The 18,643-nt window shown below is 48.4% G+C and overlaps 1 protein-coding gene and 1 long non-coding RNA gene across 6 annotated transcripts in view; both read left to right on the top strand.

The window, feature by feature from the left end:
* Wdr25 (WD repeat domain 25) overlaps positions 1-18,643 on the top strand; it is a 133,261-nt gene that overhangs the window by 32,217 nt on the left and 82,401 nt on the right. The window lies entirely within an intron of this gene.
* On the top strand, positions 2,513-9,996 carry LOC119089022. Its single transcript, XR_005092804.1, has 3 exons — positions 2,513-4,222; positions 4,555-4,686; positions 5,511-9,996. It is a non-coding gene; the product is annotated as an uncharacterized LOC119089022 (long non-coding RNA).

Genomic DNA, 18,643 nt, shown 5'->3' on the forward strand with positions numbered 1-18,643 from the left:
TGTGAGTCATTGTCATAAGCTATGCTACTGTGCAGAGACCCTTCCCCCTGGGATGCTGATGGAGGGTCCCCAAAGGGCTTGCTTTTGAAGGCAGGGAGACCCCAGAGCAGCTGGCACTTGAAAAGATGGAAAGTAAAAGCCCATCATTGTTGTTAGGCACATAAAGGAGGAGAAATTGCTCTGGGTGATCCCTGGTTGTATGAATAATGAGAAGAAATTAAGTAAAGGCCACGTTTCCTGACACTGATGTATTAGAACACGGGGTAACTTTCTACAGGAAATTGGAACAGGGATCCCTTGAAATTGCATTTGTGGCTGTGAATAGCAAACCTGCATCGGCCTGTGTGTCCTGATGCAAGTCAAGTGAGCAGCTTCCTGGGTGAGAGTTAAGTACGAGAGGGGGACAGGTTAATGCTGAGGCCGACGTGGTGCAAGTTAATAAATTGCCTCTCCCACATATTGTCTGCAAAGATGCCGAAGAGTAATTTGCTTCCTGTGGAGCTGCTGCAGAATTCGCATACTTATTTTATTAGATTTTGGCCCAATACATTTGTTCCTTCTCATTGGTTTTGCCGGTAATAATTACCCTCCCCCCTTCCATCTCTCCATGGCTCTCTCTCAATTTTAATTGTTTGCAGTAGTCGCAAAAGCTTACCATTTTAGAAAACAAGTGTCTTAAAAGTAAGAACACTCTGGGCCAGAGTCCATCTGAATTTCTGGAGGGGAGATAATCAAGCAGTGTTAGGACCAATAGCCACCGAGGTTAGGGAAAGGCAAGGGAGTCCTTTATCATGTATGCTAGCAGGTGCCTGGCTCTGGGGCCTTAGGAACATCCATTCTGGACGCTCAGAGATCTGGAGCGAGAGTATGCACCGTGCCTTGTGGTGAAAGTAGAGAAGCCAATGAGAAGAAAGAACATGGAAGCAGCCACTTCTTAATGATGCCCTGCCGTTGGCCAGGCACTACTGGAAGGCTGGTAGTGACTCACTCATGACCTGATGAAGCCATTCCTCAGTTAGGTGATTCTTAATTGTGAAAATTGCCTTTATTGGGAAATATGGGAAATGACTGGGCAGGTTGGGGAGAACTGTGGGAATCTCACAAAAACCCATAATGGACTAGAAGGGATTTGGGGAGCAGGGAACTCCTTTAGAAGGAAGAGCACAACTTCATGGTCCTGACCACCAAGGCGAACCAAAGAATGTAATAAACATGGCCCTACTGTCTTCACACCCACAGGCTCTCAGCCTTCCTCACTTACTGTTCCCAGCTATTCTCACCGGATACTTAACATTTATTTTATCACAACAGCTACCCCAAACCCAGCTTTGCTGAGAGGGGATGTCACCCAAAGAGGTAATATCCAAAGAGATGGAGAGAGATCGGATGTCAAAATCAAGGTTGCAGCCTTGGCACACCATTGAGCTGATGTTGCTGTTTCTCTTAAACAATTAAAATAGCCCGCTGGGCACCCCTGGGAGTGTGCTGGGAACTGCAGTGACAGTGTGCAGGTAACTTATTTTTATTTATTTATTTTTAATGATTCAGTGAAAAGATCTTTGAAAGGTGGTCTGGGCAGTGCTTGGAATGAGATGCACAGTGATGGCTGCCCCTTAGCCTTGGGGTGCCTTTTGCTGGTCTAAATACCAGTTCCTAGAAATAACAAACCCTGTCCTTGATGCTGAGGGAGAGGAGCACACTGACGCTCCCTGAGATGGCCTTGAAATGTGCAGTGGTTCTGGCAGTGGGTGACTGTGTCCGTTATTGGGTTGGCTATAAACACCTTCACTGATGTCTTCCACATCTCTGCACGCGTAACCATCTGCATTAGGAGTTAGGAGAAGACAAGCTCCCCTTGTCAAGGGCACATGCTGGGACTCAGATGTCCTGACTTCTCTGTTGTGCTTGTCATCTTTTCCCATACCGACACAGCAAGGTGGGGAGCTACCACGGGTCAGGACTTAGAAAATTAACTCGGTAAGGATTTGCTTATGTACAAAAAAAGAAAAAAAAAAAAAATGGATCCGCTCTCAGAGTACTCTGGGCCGAGTTTGACGGTCCTGTACGTTTGTGTCACCGTCACCCTCATCTGCTCTGGTCCAGAGCGTCTCTGGCGTCCTTTTTCAGTCTCCCTTTCAGCCCCTGCCTCAGGAAACTCATAGTTGTGTATTTTTCATAAATGGAACTAGGCAACATGTATGTAGTTCTTCCCTCCCTCCCTCCCTCCCTCCCTCCCTTCTTCTCTTTCTTTCCCTCCTTCCACTTCATGCCCTTCTCACCGCTCCCCTTCCCCCTCCATCTTCTAGGCAGGGTATGGCTGTTAGCCCAAGCTGGTTTGGAACACACAGGTATCCTTGAATTCATGGCGGTCTTCCTGACTCATCTCCCAAGTGCTGGGATTATGCGCAGAAGCCACCATGCCCAGCTCAGATTTCTTTCATGTAACAAAACATCTCTGAGATTCATCCATAATGCTTATCATATATCCCTTTAAATTTGTATTACATTTTATTTACTTATCTATTTATTTATTCACCCATATGCATGGGTGGTGTGTGTGTGTTCGCACATGCACGTGACTGAGGACAACTTTCAGCTTTCGAGAGTTGGTTCTCTTCTTCTACTCCGTGGGTTCTAGGTGTCAAACTTGGTTGTAAGTTTGGCAGCAGGCACCCTTATCTCTCTGCTGAGCCATCTCACTGGCTCTAAATTCCTTTTTATTGCTGAGGAGTATTCCATTTCTTGAAAATACTGTGATTTGCCGTCCATTCTTTTGTTGGTAGACCTCTTTGTTTCCAGTTTGAGGCGGTTAGAGATTTTACTTTTATGACCGTTTATATGGACGATTCTGTTTTTCTTGGGCATGCATCTAGGAGTGGGCCACAGGTTGTGTGGTAGTTATATGTTCTGCTTTATAATGAGGGACTCTGGCGATGGGGTGGAGGGTAATGTTTTGGCTCTAGTAACTGACAATAAGATGTCTTGTACTGTGGGTAGGATGTGATATGTCAAAATTCATATCCTACCCATAGTACATGGCATCTCATTCTCAGTTCCTGGAGCCAGAACATCGTCCTCCAGTGCATCACCAACTACCAGCAATCCTGTGCCCAAACTACCCCTTGAAATAAGCCTCCTCCACCATCCCCTGATCAAAGGCAAGAACAGTTTGCCCAGACATGCTTTCAAGTGTGTTTGTATTGCAAGCAGCTTAGATAATGAAGACAGTGTCTCTATGTGGAGCCTGTTTATTTACATTCTATGTTAATAAAGACAGTGTCTTCCCCAGATCAGAGGTCACACAGCCTCTCATAAATACCTGGGCCTTCCCAGTGTTGGAACCCTTTTCCGTGGTGCATCCTAAGGTGTTCTCAGGTACCACTTGGCCTTCGTCTTACCACCTGTGGAATCTAGAGGTGGTCTCCGACTGCCTGCCATTGAATAGTGGGCAGCTTTTCTGTCTGCCCAGGAGTCTTGTGTCTTCTGGCAATGTGTTGAGACTCTGGCAGTCCCGTCTGTCAGTTTGCTAGCAAGGTTAGTTCAAATGTCACACACACAGTTCTTGACAGTGCCTGTGAGCTACCATGCACAGCTGGCTGTGTTACCTCCTCCCCACCGCCCTGCTGCTCTTGATGAGCATTCTAGCAGATGGCAGGCCCAGGGGCAGGAGATAGAGAGGTGGGGGGTGTGTTCCAGCCTCACAGAGCGGGGCACCTGCTGGGTAGCCTCTGCTGTCCTCATTCACCAAGCTGTGACTCACTGACTTGCCCAGTCTTCCTGAGTTGTGTCAGTTTCTTTCCCTGTGTGGGAAGCACACTTTTAGATGGTCAGAGTAAGCACACTGAAGTGCTTCATGTGCCCCAGGCAAATAGCAGCTGCCATGTGGTGATTGTGTGGCCACTGTTTCCCATTATCAGCCACGGTAAGTTCTGGTCGTCTGCTGTGCCAAGTCTTGTGCCCACACCAACTCAGGGTGGAAGTGGGAGTAAGTAGCTGAACCCGGCAAGTTCCTTGGTGGGTTGTTACTGTGTGATGCATGTTTTACCCACTTGCGAGTTTGCCAGTCACCCATGAGATTGGAGACAAGTGTTTCAGCCTGCAGAGGTCTGATAATGCCCAGTTGAAGGGCCAGGCTATTTACCATGATCCGGGGAACCTCTTTAAAGGTCCTGAGCTGTTGGCCTCCCCTCCTGGTTGACTCCCCATTGGTGAGCAGGCTCAGGTGAGCGCCCCCCACCCCTGTGGACAGCTGCTGGAGTGATTCCCCCTCTCACGGACAGGGGCACTAGAGACTGGCTGGGAGAGCCAGGAGCAGGCCTGTGCAGGTCAGTTTGCCTTCACCCTCTTGCTGCCTGATGGGGCTGGGACATGCACAGAGGCAAGAGGACAGTTTCTGCCTGACTGTTGACTCTTCCTGGTCCTGCTCTCATCCACCTCCGTCATCTCCTCACGGACAGACTTGTCATGGGGACTCATTACCTTGTCCCAGCACCTAGCATGGACCTGTAGGTTTGCTCAAAGGTCGCTTTTAGTTTCTTGTTTCTTTCTTTTAAGCTACCTGCAATTTGTGCCTCACACGTTGGTACCCCAGAGTTGTCTTTCTGGCTTCTGTGCAACTATTAAAAGTGAAAATTTTGAGTGGTGTCTCAACTGCCAGAGCAATGGGCATACAGGGTCAATGCCAAGGTGAGTTTGTGGGGCAGCCTGGGAGGTGGGGGCCACACTCGGCTGTACTTGTCCCAGGGTGGACCTAGCACTGGGCCCATGGTGGCCCTCATGCCCACGACTCATGGGCGTTTCATTGCCTCCCCCTCTGTTTTCTCACTTAGGACTCTGCTTTGAGGTGCTGACCTAAGAGCATCCTGTTTCCTCTCCTTCATGCCTCACTCCTTTCTGCTGCTGCCTGCCCTGTAATGTGATAGCCTTCTTGGGGAGTCTTCAAATGAAGCTTTTAGAATTGTTGAGGGCTCTGTTGGAAAACAAAAAGGCTATTTCATGGGAAGATGATGACCTTATTAACTATAATTAGGCAATTCACAGAGGTTTCCAATATAGTTCAGCATCTCTCCATGTTGAAAAGGGTGGGGGCTATGGTAATGTCTTTGGAGATGTAATAGTCTTTACCACATTAACAATCTTGTATCTGCTGGAAGGTTTGGCAGCCTGGTGTTTTCATTTAGAGACGAGGTATAGTTTTGTAGTCATTCACATTAATGTAATAACTTTGATAAGTAGCTTCAGACAACAATGTCAAGAGCTGTCTCTGTAGCTGGAGGAAGATCGTGGGTAGGGACGTGGACATGTCCACATCTCACAAATGGGCCTGTGCTGTGCCCCCAGGCAGCCCATGTCCCCTGGCCCAGGCTCAGTGCTGAAGGCCAGGGTATATGCTTACAGTCTCTTCTTGTGCTAATTTTCCAAGGATGTGCATATTTGAAATAATGGGAAGCTGAAGGATTTTGCATACATCAGCCCATGCTCTGAAGTCTCTTCTGGGATCTTCCTTTTAGGTACTGCATCCCCCTGGATTGAGGGACGGGACCTGGAAACAAACTGCCACAGGGCCTGCCTAGTGTTAGTCTGTAACTGTGCCTACAGCGTCACAGGGAAGAGCCTCCAACCCTAGACCTGCCAAGAGGCATCCAGAGGGCTGAAGCTGCCGCTTCCACAGCCGTGTTTGTATGTGGCACCAGGCCCCAGCTGCCTACCTCCTCGCCTCCCTCTGCTTGCCGGGCATCCAGGCCCACAGCAAATAACGTCTGTTTTGTGGCTTTCACTTGTGAACATATTGTTTAGTTCTGTAGAGATTTTTTTCATGTGTCATTTTGGGTTGTGTTTTCAAAACTAATTAGTAAATTGGCTCATGTTTATAGGCTCTGACAGTCACCCTCTGTGCTGTGGCTGCACCGGGGTTAGCAGAACTTCACCCCTTGTGCTGAATGCTGGAGGTTTTGTTCCAGCCGTTTTTACCGTTGTTTTATAGGTGGTGCTGCCACAGTCATCTTAGGTACATAATATTTAGCTTCTATGTGGTTATTTTCCTAGGCTTGATTCCACGTCTGGAATTAACTAGCCAAGACTAAGAACAGCTTTTCTTTTTTAATTAAAAATTTCTTATAGTTTTGGAAAATAGAAATAAAGATGAGCCGTGGGCCCCAGGCAGTGTGTCAGCCAGGATCTCACTGGGCTGCAAACAGCAGGAACCCTGGGAACCAGGGAGTTTAAGGAGAGTCTGGGCCAGTCTCAGAGTGATGCTGGCCATGCCACTGGAGAGCCTGGCCACAGGCCGCTTCCTGCCCCGTGCCTTTGCCCTTCAGTGGTGGTTGTCCTTCCTCTGCTAATCTTACTCCCTTGACAGCTCCCGCTTCAGCTGAGTCATTTCTGCTCCTTTGTGATACTCAGAGCCCCCTGCACGGGGGCCATTGCGGATACTTACTTTTCCTGTGTTCCTTCAGTCTCCAGCTGCCTGTTTGATGGCACTCCATCTGGCCAAGGCAGAAACTTGCCGGAGTCCTGATGGAGCCGCAGAAGAGCCCAGCTCATTCTTGTTTAAGGGGGAGCCAGGAAGAGAACAGAGGCTTCCAGGCTTGGTGGTCCCCCTGGCTGGGCTTGCAAGGAAGTTTGTTGAGCTCCCACTGGGTGTGGTGGGGAGTTAGGAGCCGCAGCCTGGGCACAGCCTCAGCCTGGGCTCACAGAAGAGGGGAGGAAACTGAAGCTTTCTAAATGGCCACACTGCTCCCATGTAGACCAAACTGGGTTTGACTGATAGAAATGAGTGCTTTGTGACCTATTTTAATTCTATAGAAAAGCGTGAGAAGCAGCTCTCCCTCATGCCCACCACCAGGTTTCACAATTGTGAGCGTTTGCCGTATCTACGTCGGACCGACCCTCTTTTTGTTTTGTAAGGAATAAGATAGGGGTAAGATAGCTGAAGACCTTCCTCCTTCCCTTCCCGGGTATGGCACTGTCCTGCCTTTGGTGGGTGTGCGAATGTTTCCTGTATGTGTTTATCCATAAGCAATACTGTTTTTGTACTTTTTAATTTAAAAACACTTCCATTTATTTGTTTATTTGTGTTTGTGGTATGTGGGTGCCATGTCCTGTATATGTGCAGGTCAGAGGACAACTTTCTGGAGTCGTTTCTTCCTTCCGTAGTGTGGGTCCCAGAGCTGAAGCTCAAGTTGTCGGGTCTGGCGCAGTCACCTTTACCCACTGAGCCATCCTGCTGGCCATGGTTTTAGTTTTGCATGGAAAATTTTTAAGATTTACATTTAAAATTTTAAGATCCATAAAAATGTTATCACACTTTGTGTCCTTTTTCAATTTATAAAACATTAAGCTTTATGGTTTTTTTTTGCTTGCTATCTAGCCATCCATCCATATCCATCCACTTACCCATTCTACCTACCAATCCACTCATCTACTTCATTCATTTTACAAAGATTTTTTAAAACAATTTTTACTTATGTGTATGTGGAGGTGGGTGGGTATATGTGCTTGAGCTGGGTGCCTGCAGAGGTCTGAGGCATCTGATCCCCTGGAGTAACCTGAGGTGGGTCCTGGGAACTGAACTTGTGTCCCCCGCAAGAGCTTTTAACCACTGAGCCATCTCTCTGTCCCCTACTTCATTCATTTTTTATTCCTGTGTCGCATTCCTCTGTGTGGATAAATGAGTTTAAGTATTTTATTTCTTTATTTACTTTGTGTCTTGCCAATAAAATTGTGGTGAACGTGTGTTCTGGCTGTCTGTTTCAGTATAGTAACCTCTGAACTTGGTGTTTTTTATACGTGTAAAGCAGTAGTCTGTCTGACTTGGTACTGTGTAGGGCAGCCAGAAGGCTGGGTCTGGTCTCACCTGCAGGCTCATTTACCTGGTGTCCGATGAGTGATACTGTCTGTCAACTGGGAGCCCAGCCTGCGCGCTCCTTGTGACCTGGGCTTCCTCCAGTAGCTGGGCTCTAGGGTTCAGTGTCATGAAAGAGTCAGTGATCCAGGCTGTAACTTCGGACTTCACTGTCAAGTGTGTTCTTTTCTCCAGGTTCTGTTCTTCAGAAGCCAGTCCATAAAGCCGGGTTCCATTCAGGGCAAGAGCAGTCAGATTTCGTCTTGAATGGGGTGTCACTGGTTTGTAAGATCAGCATCCTTAGGTCTGCCTCCTTGTATACAGCAGGAGAGTTTCTGTGGCTTGGGCCCCTCACAGTGCACAGGTGGGTCTTGGCATGGGCTCCCTTTGGACCCACTGGGTGTTGCTGAATTGTTCCTCCGCACGTTTGTTTCCTGACACCCACCCGTGTACTGACAGCTCCATGCCTTCACACCCCCTCTAACTCGTGCTGTTTGGATTTTGAGTTTTGCCCCTCTGGTGGGTGTGGGATCAGGTCTTGTTGTTTTATTTGTCTGCCCACTGGTGAGGCTGAACCCTGGGGGCCTTGTGGGGATTGTTTTGTGTTCCTTTCCCAGCTGGTTGCCTTGAAGAAGACAATTCGTCAAAGTGCTATTTTTTGGCTTATGATGTCAATCTTTCAAAAGAGAGTGGTGAGTTTCCCACAGAGTTTATTGCAAACTACTGTGAAGATCTTGGAGTTACTATTGGCATGACTCATTTATGAAAAGAAGGATCCCAGTAACTGCAGGCTGCATTTATAATGCCATAGATTTCTATTTAATCTCTCACCTCTCTGTAATTTCCCCCGATTTAAAAATGCCCTGAGGCTTGCTTTCTCTTCGTCTGAGAGCCCTGTTCTTAGTATGTTGAACCACAATAATAGACGTAAGAAATAGTGCCAATAGGTGTTTCCTAGCTCTTGCTGTCTTTGTGAACTTTAGAAATTCTTTAAAAGTTTTAATTTTTGTTTTGCATGTATATGTGCATGTGAGCATGCACCATGGGTCACTGTTGGGCATCCTCTGTTGTTGCTTTGTTACCCTATTTTTGAGACTAGGTCTCTCACTGAGCCTAGAGCTCCCATTTTGGCTAGATTTGCTGGTCATTGAGCCCCTGGAATTTGCCTGTCTCTCCCTTCCTCCAGCACTGGGATCACAGTTGTGTGCTGCCACACCCCACCTTTCCTTGGGTGTTGGGGATCTGAACTCAGCTCTCCATGCTTGTGCAGCAAGCTTTTGCTTACCAGGCCATCCCCCAGTTCTTCTGTGGACATTTTGTTACTTCTGGTACCTAGTTCCCTTACTGTGATCTGTGTCCTGATGGTCTATATAAAACCTTTGGAGGAAACTGGAAGCCAGGGTTCCTGCTTGGGATTCCCCGTGGACTGCACAGTACCTAGTTCTTCAGGTACACTTTTAAAAGTGGTACTGTGAGGCCACAGGAACCTGGCATGGGGGTGGTATTCAGGAAATCTGCTTTTACCCAAATAAAGAGGAATGCTGAGTTATTATAATTACCAGTCTGATCTACTAACTTCTCTCAGAAACATCTGGAAAATTGCTGTTTGACCAGGAGTTCTTTGATAACTTTCTTAGCTGTCCTTGAAGAGTGAGGTTGGAGTTACTTTTTAAGTTCAGATAGTTTTGTCTGTACACTCAGAACTCCACCTGTGGCTCACTGGAGACCATTGCCTGCTCTGCTTTCCTCCTAAGGGCTGCTGGTATCTTACAGTGTTGGGGCCTAGAGTCTGGCTGCGGAAATGAGAGGTACACAGAAGCAGAGCTGCGGCTCAGGAGTAGCCTGCTGCTCCTGTCGCATCACGCTGTGAGCCGTGTGTGTTAAGCCATCTGTCTTAGGTGGTTTGGATGCAGTGTGCCTTGTGGACATGGAAGCCCTATCCAGAGCTAGTGAGAGGGCACAGGCCTCTGCAGGAACTGTAGATGGAGCAACTCCCTGGATAGGCTCCGTGCTGGTCCCTGGGAGGCTGAGCAGTGTCTGCTGCCATGGAATGGGGAAAGCCAGGTGTGTCACCAGCCATCTCATGGGGCTCTCCCTCTACCAACTTAGTATAAACAAGGGGTTGTCTGTGTGTGTGTGTGTGTGTGTGTGTGTGTGTGTGTGTGTGTGTGTTTGTGTGTGCGCGTGTGCGCGCATGATGGTAGTTTTGAGATAGAGTCTATTATATAGCTCTGACTATCCTAGAACTTGCTATATAGATCAGGCTGGCCTCAAACTCACAGGATTCACCTGCCTCTGCCTTCCGAGTGTACTGGGATTAAAGGTGTGTGCCACCACACTTGGCCTCATTTCCTTTTGCATCAGGAAGAAGGCTTTGGGGTCTGAGCACCCCTCCATGGATCCACCAGGGTGTTCTGGACATGTCAGGCCAATTTCCCAGATTACCATGATTACTGCTCCTGAGTCCATGTTCTTACACTGTTACTCCTCCAGGTGGCCAAGTTGCAGAACCTTGGAGTTTTCAAACAGCATTCTTGGTACCAGTAACCCAAATAGGGGCCGGGTTTTTATTTCCATTTCTGAGATAGACTGCTTACAGCCTAGCAGTTCCATATACAGACCCCTTCTGCCTGTTGCTCTCATTAAGGTCCAAGCCCTACTTGCGTGCTGAGAATCTACAGGGCCTGGCCTTGCTGCTGGAGATTTGCTCACTGACCCCTGGCTTTGTGGTGAGATGAGGAACCAAATGACATCTTGATGGGGCCTTGTTATAAAGTCTGATCTACTCCTACCCATCCAAGGATCCCAACTTGCTGGGGAGTACGCAGGCCAGTACATTCTATCTTCTTAGTGCTCTGGGCCTGGGCATCTGGCACTGGGTTCTGGGACCAACCCTTCCTGGTCTAATATCTTGGTTTTCTAGTTAGTGAGACTCAGGCTTGGCCTATCATTGCAGTCCTTGTAAGCAATAGCAACTGTCACTGCCTAGGCGAGCCTGCTTTGGACCTGGCTTTGCCACACACCTTCCATCTCACAGCATAAGAGCTTGATCATCCCATCACACTGACAGGGAAACTGAGGCTTGTCAAGGCTACACCTTCCCAACACTCTTAGCACATGGTGTTATCTCTGGGTCCATGGCTGGGTCTGTCAGTCATGTGCCTGGGTGCTCTCTGAAGAGCCAGGTCTGTCTTCACTCAGTCTGTGGTCCAGACCATCTACTTTCAGGCAGGCCAGAGTGAGTGCAGCAGCCCTAGGCAGATGTCTCACTTGCTTCCACCTTACCCAGGCAGCCAGCATTTCTATAATTCTCTGCTTGGGGGTTTGGCCTCGCAGTCAACGGGGCTCCTGTGGTCCTGGATTCTTGGAGGCTGGTCTCCTGCCTACCTCCTTTAGTATGCATGTCCTGTCTCTTCCTCACAGGTCTGAGCAGCAGCTCTCCTAGCACCCAGTGTGGGGAGGCATGTAGCAGGTGTTGGGGTGCAGCTGCAGGGTGAATACATACAGAGAAAGCAGCAAGACCTACATCTGTTAGTTTCTAGGGCCTTTCCACCTCTCCCCATTGATTACAAAAGAAGTTTGACAAGGGCAGGTACTCAGGCCAGAGCCTGCTTGTGTAGTTCACGTAAACGTCCATGGCAGCTCAGCTCTCCCACGCACAAAACCCATTAGGCAGTGCTGTCACAGGCGGATGATGGCGGGCAAGGTCTCACATTGACGCAGACTCAGCCGGCTGATTTTGAAGGCCCTGTCACGATTTTGTTTTGAAGGAGTTCTCGAAATGACAGGCTTCATTTCAAGGGTCTTTGTTAATCTAATAGTGTCCCTGGCTGAAATTTGTGGGCCTTTTTTTTTTTTTCTTTCCCAAAGCTCTTGTGTGCTAGGGACAGAATTAAGACAATTTCAGCCTCATTTCAGGCATAGAATATGCAGACAGAGAAATGATCTGGAGAAGCTAACTGCCCGTTTGAGCACTGGGGTATGCAGGGGGGCAGGGTTGGACCCCAGGCCCTCTGATGAGGAAGCCGACTGTGTGAGCACTGAGGTATGCAGGGGGGCAGGGATAGACTCCAGGCCCTCTGATGGGGAAGCCAGCTATCTGTGTGAGCACTGGGGTATGCAGGGTGGCAGGGTTAGATCCCAGGCCCTCTGAGGGCTCCTTCAGATATTTTCACCATAGGTGAGATTTATAAACCAGATTTATGCAAGCACAAAGTGAGTACAAGACTGTTCTCCACTCAGTGTCATGGTGAGTATACACCCAGAGCCCCCAGTGGGGAAGTTAAAATATTAACAGATATCATTTATTTTTTTTCTCTGTGAACCTAAGCTAGAATTAATTTGTTTCCTGACTCACTAGCTTGTGATTAAAAGTACAAATGAAGCTTTTTGGAAGAACCCATAGCGAATTCGTTAGTCAGATAATGGAGTCCATGTTGGGTTGTGCTCACAGGGTTGTTGTTTTATGCAGTTATACTTTGTTTTGCTTCTCTTCTTCTGTGTTTTGGGAAATCAACCTGAGAATGGGCTCCCAACTCAGAAGAGTTATTGGTTATTTTTCCAGAGAAGGATTGCCCTTCCAGAAAGCAGTGGGCATGCTGTGTTGCAGATTCTCTGAAGAAAGCGAGAGTCTCAAACAGTGGCACCAGGCGTTGTATTTCAGATTGGCATGCAGAACTGTCAGAAGTCAATCAAGTCCTCAGACAGAGACTTGCTACCCAGCCAGCACCTGTCAAATGCTCTCCTGCCCTCCCCTCAGCACCCGAGGAAGGATTTAAGCTCTGCTGACCCGCTGGTCCCACAGCTGGCCTGGGGTGGGGTCTGCTGGAACCTCTGCCATCCAGAGCCAGGGCCCAGTCCTACTCATCTTGTTGTCCCCAGAAGAACAGCTCTCTATTCCTCATTTACTGAGCATCTGCTCTAAACCAGGTGGTATGCCAGGCACTGGGGACACAGGAATAAAAGACAAACTCATGTCCTGGCTGTGCTGTTTGGCTTGGGTGCTGATGGCCCTGTTATCATTTACTCAAACCAATCACCTATCCTAGTGACTTCTCTAGTGACAGCTATTGATGAGCTAGAGGCTTGCCCAAGCCCTTACAGTCCTCTCCAGCCTCCAGAGCAGAGCACGAGTCCTCAGTATGTTTGCCAAGCCTCCAGGGCCTTTCCTTACTCTTCCTGGCTTCTCTCTCTCTCTGTCCCTGTCTCTGTCTCTCTCTCTCTGTCTCTGTCTCTCTCTCTCTCTGTGTCTCTCTCTGTGTGTCTCTGACACACACACACACACACACACACACACACACACACACACAAGATAGGATCTCACTGTGTAGCCATGGCTGGCATAGAATTTGTTATATAGACCAGGCTGGCCTCTGCCTCCCAAGTATGGGATTAAAGGCTTGTGCCACCACACCAGGCACTTATTTATTTATTCATCCATTTACTTCTTTCTTTTCTCCCTCCCTCTCTTCTCCCTCTCTCCCTTCCTTCCTTCCTTTAGACTGAATTTCCTGTAGCTGTGTTGCCCAGGTTGGCCTTGCCCTCCTGATCCTTCTGCCTCCACCTCCAAGCCCACCTGAGATTCCAGGTGTGTATGATCATGCCAGGCTTTGTGTGTCTTTCCCTGTCCTGACCTGGCTGCCTCTTTCTGTCTTTCCAACTGTGTTTGAATAATTCCTGTCTGTCCTTCCAGGGAGCTATCCTTGACTCCCCCAAGGCCACCCTGAATGCCTCTCTGCTGCTGTTTCGCCTGTCCTGAAGGTTCTCCATCATAGCACTTAGGCACCACCTGGACCATTTCCAGTGACTTCGAGGAAGGGGCCCGTTTGTCCTGTTCACTGTTGTGCCCTGGTGTGATCACAGTAGGTGGCACATAGTTGGAATGTTGTGAACACTGCGGGAAGGAGCTGTCCTGTGCAACCAGTGCAGGTTAGCAGCAGCAGTCTGGGCTGGAGCTGGAGACCACGGGGAGGAGAATGGATTCTGTGGTTCCAGGCCTCACTCTTGAATAGACAGATCCTATCACTTAGCATCCTTCCTGAACCATGGAGAACTAGCCTGGGTCCAAGTACAAGTTCAGGGTGTCTGGACCTATGCTGCTGTAAGGGAGCTGGCTGGAGTGCTAGGCTTGGCAAGGCTGGTGTTTGGCCATGTTCATGGATACCCTGACTTCCTTCCCTCCATGTATGCATGAACCCAGTGGCAGGCTGGGAGGGCTCCTTCTGCTCCTCCGTATGTTTAGGCCCGTGGTGCTAAGATGTTTCTTTGCCAGGAAGGCAGCTGATAGCTCTCTCTGACTTTGCCATTCTGATCCTGATGTGTCTTTGAGGGGTGAGGGTTGTCTTCAGAAGACCCAGAATTCTTCCATTCATCCCCTTCCTTGTCTGGTTCCCCCACAGCCAGGGATGCATCATTGTTCCTCATGGAACACTCCTCAATGGCACATTTCCTTCAGGAAACATCTGTCATGTGCTCTGAGTGTAGGATTAAAGGCACAGGTACATGTGAGCAAAGTGTGTCGGAGGCTCAGCACAGAGCCCAAGACAGGAAGTCGAGGCTATGCTTCTTGTCCTGGGTTCTCCCACCTCTGAGTAGTGCAGGAGGCAGGAAGATGTGAGTGTCCAGGCTTAGTGTGTGTAGCAAAGCGGATCAGACTAACGGGGTCAAGAGTTAGGGGCCTGGGTTCCAATCCTGGCTCTGCCTCTGATAAAATGCAGGCAAGCTACTCAGGCTCTCTGGACCTCAGTTTCCTCCTCTGAGTACGGAATGTTCCACCCTGTGCTGGTCACTCAGTCACTGCGGGTGTCACCTGCAGCAGTGTCTGCCTGTTTCGACCCTCAGTTCATCCCTGTGCTTCTCAGGACACTCCTTGGGACTCCCTGGCTGAGGCCATCCTGCCCTGGTCCTTCTCCGTAAGAGGTGTCCTCCCCACAGCTGCCCCTGTGAGGAGCCGTTGCTCTCCTTCTCTGTCAGCTAGAGATGCTTTAAAAATCTGAGCTGTTCCTTTCCAAAGCACTGTACCTTCACTTTTATTCTTTGAATAGAACTTTAATTCAGTTGCACATTCATATTTAAAATCTCATAGGAATTAATTTCATGAAATCGGGTTGTTTTCCTTCCTACCTCTCACAAAGCGATATCGCTGAGCTTCCTCTGGTGTCTCTGGCGTCGGTGGCATCATTATCCCCCGAGCCACTCTGACTCATCTAATGCAGTTCTCTCCAGCTAGCGTGTCAGCCTTGCTTCCCATCAACCCTCTCAGATCCTGCCCTTGGTGAACCAGAGTATGCTGTTGCCACTGGGAACTTTCCACCTCGCCGCAGGCACTCATTTGTGAAACTTTGAGGTGGCTTATCCCCTGAGTTTTAGTCAGGGCTGTAGAGCAGGACCTGCCGCACCTCTCAGTGACCCTGTGCTTTGTAGAGGGCACACTGCACCCTCCTCCAGGGTTCTTGGGAAGCCACATGCCATGGATGGGAGCCTCCTGGGCTCCCACCCCGCGGGGTGAACAGACTCCTGTGAGGTAGGTTTGCAGACTGAAGTGGAGAAAGGAGCAGCTTCTCAGGCCTCAGGGGCTTCACAAGAAACCCACTCGTCCCTCTTACCCAGCTCTTCAGGAGGCGCCAGCGGCTTGAGAGAGGCCTAAGCAACTCTTCATACACAGTGTATGAGTATCAGGAAGCCAAGGATTCACCATGTACAACTGCATGTGGTAGACTAGCTGGCACACACCGCAGGAAATTGTTGCCCGTGGTTCTGGAGACTGGCAGTTCCAAGGTCAAGGTGCTAGCAGGGTTGGGTTGGGAGGGGGCCTCCTCTTTTGTTGTAGAAAGCTGCTCGATGTGCTCACAACACTGCTTGTGTGCTCACAAGGCCTTTGCAGTAGATGTGCATGTACACATGGGCACACACAGCCATGGGCAGGGGAATCATACTTCACACACTATCAAATGGCTGTTCTCAGGATGTGAACTCTGTGGGTCCTTGCCTTAGGATGTCAGTTACTTCCTTAGAAGTCTATCTAAAGACAATCATACAGGAGGTTTAGGACCCTGGTGTATGAATTGGGGGAAGACGTGACCCTAAACATACCCAGATATTGTCTGGTCCTTAGCAGATGCTCAGTGAGTTTGCCCTGTGACGATGAGACAGAACTGGTCTCGGAGGCTCTACCTAGTTTCCAAAGGGCTCCTTAGTGCAGGCGGCCTCCTCCCTTGAGCCTGCCAAGCTCTGCCTGTTGACTCTGGTGAATTTAGATCAGATGAAGACTAGGGACAGGATCTACTTGTTGGGCCTCCACATCCTGACACTCCTCTTCCCCTGCCCCTTCTGAAACAGAGAAATTGTGATCTTGATCAAGAAGAGGGAGATGACTCTTGGCTCGGATCCTCGGTGTTGCTCCTTTCCATAGTCAGTGCACCAGTCTGGGCCTGGATGCCTGTATTCCCAGTACTCAGCAGGCTGAGGCAGGAGGGTTACTGTAAGTTTGAGCCCAGCCTGGCTACATCGTAAGTTCTAGGCTGACTTGGGCTCTAGAGCGAGACTCTGCTCTAGTGAGAGTTGGGGCTTTAGCACAGTGCTAGAGTGTCTGCATGGAATGCTCAAGGCCCTAGTTCTAGCTCCAGCACTGCAGACATGTGAAGAAACAGTGTCTGTTCGGTATAAATTGACTGCTGACCTACTGTGTGCTGATTTAACTCGAATGGATGCTGTGCAGGATGGCTGTGTGCTCACAGCCTTCCTGCTTACACAAGGAATGTTGCCTCCATTGCAGAGCACATTGAAGCACAGAAGGAGTGGATGGCTTGCTATGGGGAACTCAGGGAGGGAGCCTGCAGTCCTGCCGGGGGTGCAGGGTGGGTGCTGACTAGTCCCAGGAAGTAGGCTATGCTGGGGTGAGCCTGCACCGAGCAAGCTTGCCCCTTGCTCCCCAACCTGTTGGATGCACCTTCTGGACTGACTAGCTGGGGCCCTGGGAGGTGCTTACTCCCTTCTTTTGTGGGTCATTTTAGCCACTAACTCTTGACATGCCCAAGATACCCCAGACTTCAGCCTCTGGGACATAGCACTGGGGAAGGGCTTCCTTCTGGTATTGGGTTTCCATGTGACCAGCCTTTCGTAAGTATTTCCTGAGCAAATCAATGAAAGAACACATTAACCACACTTCCAGGTTTCAGTCGATGCCATTTCTGCTCAGCCAGTTAACCTGTCACTCTGGTTGGCCCCTGACACATGTGATTAGGTGCATTCTGATTTTATTAGCATGGCTAATTAACGCATGACATTAAAACATTGACATGGATTGATTTGAGTATCTGTACTGTTGGCGCTTCAGTTAATAAAATAACTTTTGATAAGACCAATGATTTTAGAGCATTTAGACTTAATTATATTTTCTAAAGGATTTTTCTAGACTCATATAACTGTCCAGGCAAGGTACTTCAATTCCCTAGTTAACTAAAAGAAATTGGTTTTTTGTTTGTTTTTTTTCTTAATTCAAATTAAAAAGTAATACACAGTTGATAAAGGCAGTTAAAGGATTATTTATTAATGTCACCCTCTTTATATATTGGGGAAAAATCCATAAGAGCTGAATTAATTTTAAGGATGATGGGAAGCACTTATGGCTGTTAGAGAGCGATTGGCCTGGAGAGACAGGACTGCATTTCTGTTCACCCTGTTCTTTGCAGTCCCTGCTCACAGATGAGCACTTGCTGCCCCACCCCATGCCGCTTCTGAGTGCCGTCGATGCGCTGCACTGAGCAGCCCAGGTTCAGTGTCAGCAAATGGTAAATTATGACAGTGGTTTGATATGAAACAGTGAAGGAAAGGGAAGGAGCCCACAGATGCCCGGGCTGCAAAGTGTAGCAAGCTCCTGGTTATTATCCCCCTTGAAGAGTCAACTCATCTCATTATTATTTTTTGGAAGCTCAATATCACGATGTCTGAATCTTTCCAAAGTGTAGCCTGTTGAAGGAGACCTTACAAATAAGTTTAGCAAATTTACTAGCTTACACAAACCCACCTTCTATCCTTTCTTCCTCCTCTTAAAAACATTGACATATTTTAGACTTACAGAAGTGTCACAGGAATAGTACAGAGAATTCCCAGACACTCTTTACTGAGTTCTCTAAGCGTCAGCATCATTTCACACCCTGCGTATATATATTATTGATATGTATTCACACACATTTCTGAACCACTGTGTTTATTCCTAAATACTCCAGTGTAGGTCTCTCAAAGTAAGAGAGCTTCTTCCACACCCACAGAGCAATTTTCAACACAGAAGCACTAACACCTCATCTGCTGTATGCACACCTTCCTGAGATTTTTGTCAGTTGTCTTAAAAATGCTTTTTTTTTTCTTTTTGAGGCAGATTTTTGCATAGCCTATGCTGGCTTGAAATTTGCTCTGTAGTTGTCTTACTTAGAGTTACATTGCTGTGATGAAATGTCATGACCAAAGGCAACTTGGGGAGGAAAGGGTTTTTTTTTTTTCCATTCACAGTTCCATATAACAATTCATCATCAAAAGCAGTGAGTGCGGAAACCAGGAACCTGGAGGCAGGAGCACAGGCCATGGTGGCGGGATGCTGCTTACTGTCTTACTTCTTATGGCTTGCTTATAGAATACAGGACCATCAGCCCAGGGCTGGCACCACTCCCTCACCAATCACTAATTAAGAAAATGTCTTAAGCCAGATCTTTTTTTTTTTCCTTTTGTTTTTTTGAGACAGGGTTTCTCTGTGTAACATTCCTGGCTGTCTTGGAACTCACTTTGTAGACCAGGCTGGCCTTGAAC

The sequence above is a fragment of the Peromyscus leucopus genome, chromosome 14 (assembly GCF_004664715.2).
Source record: "Peromyscus leucopus breed LL Stock chromosome 14, UCI_PerLeu_2.1, whole genome shotgun sequence".
Lineage (NCBI taxonomy): Eukaryota > Metazoa > Chordata > Mammalia > Rodentia > Cricetidae > Peromyscus > Peromyscus leucopus.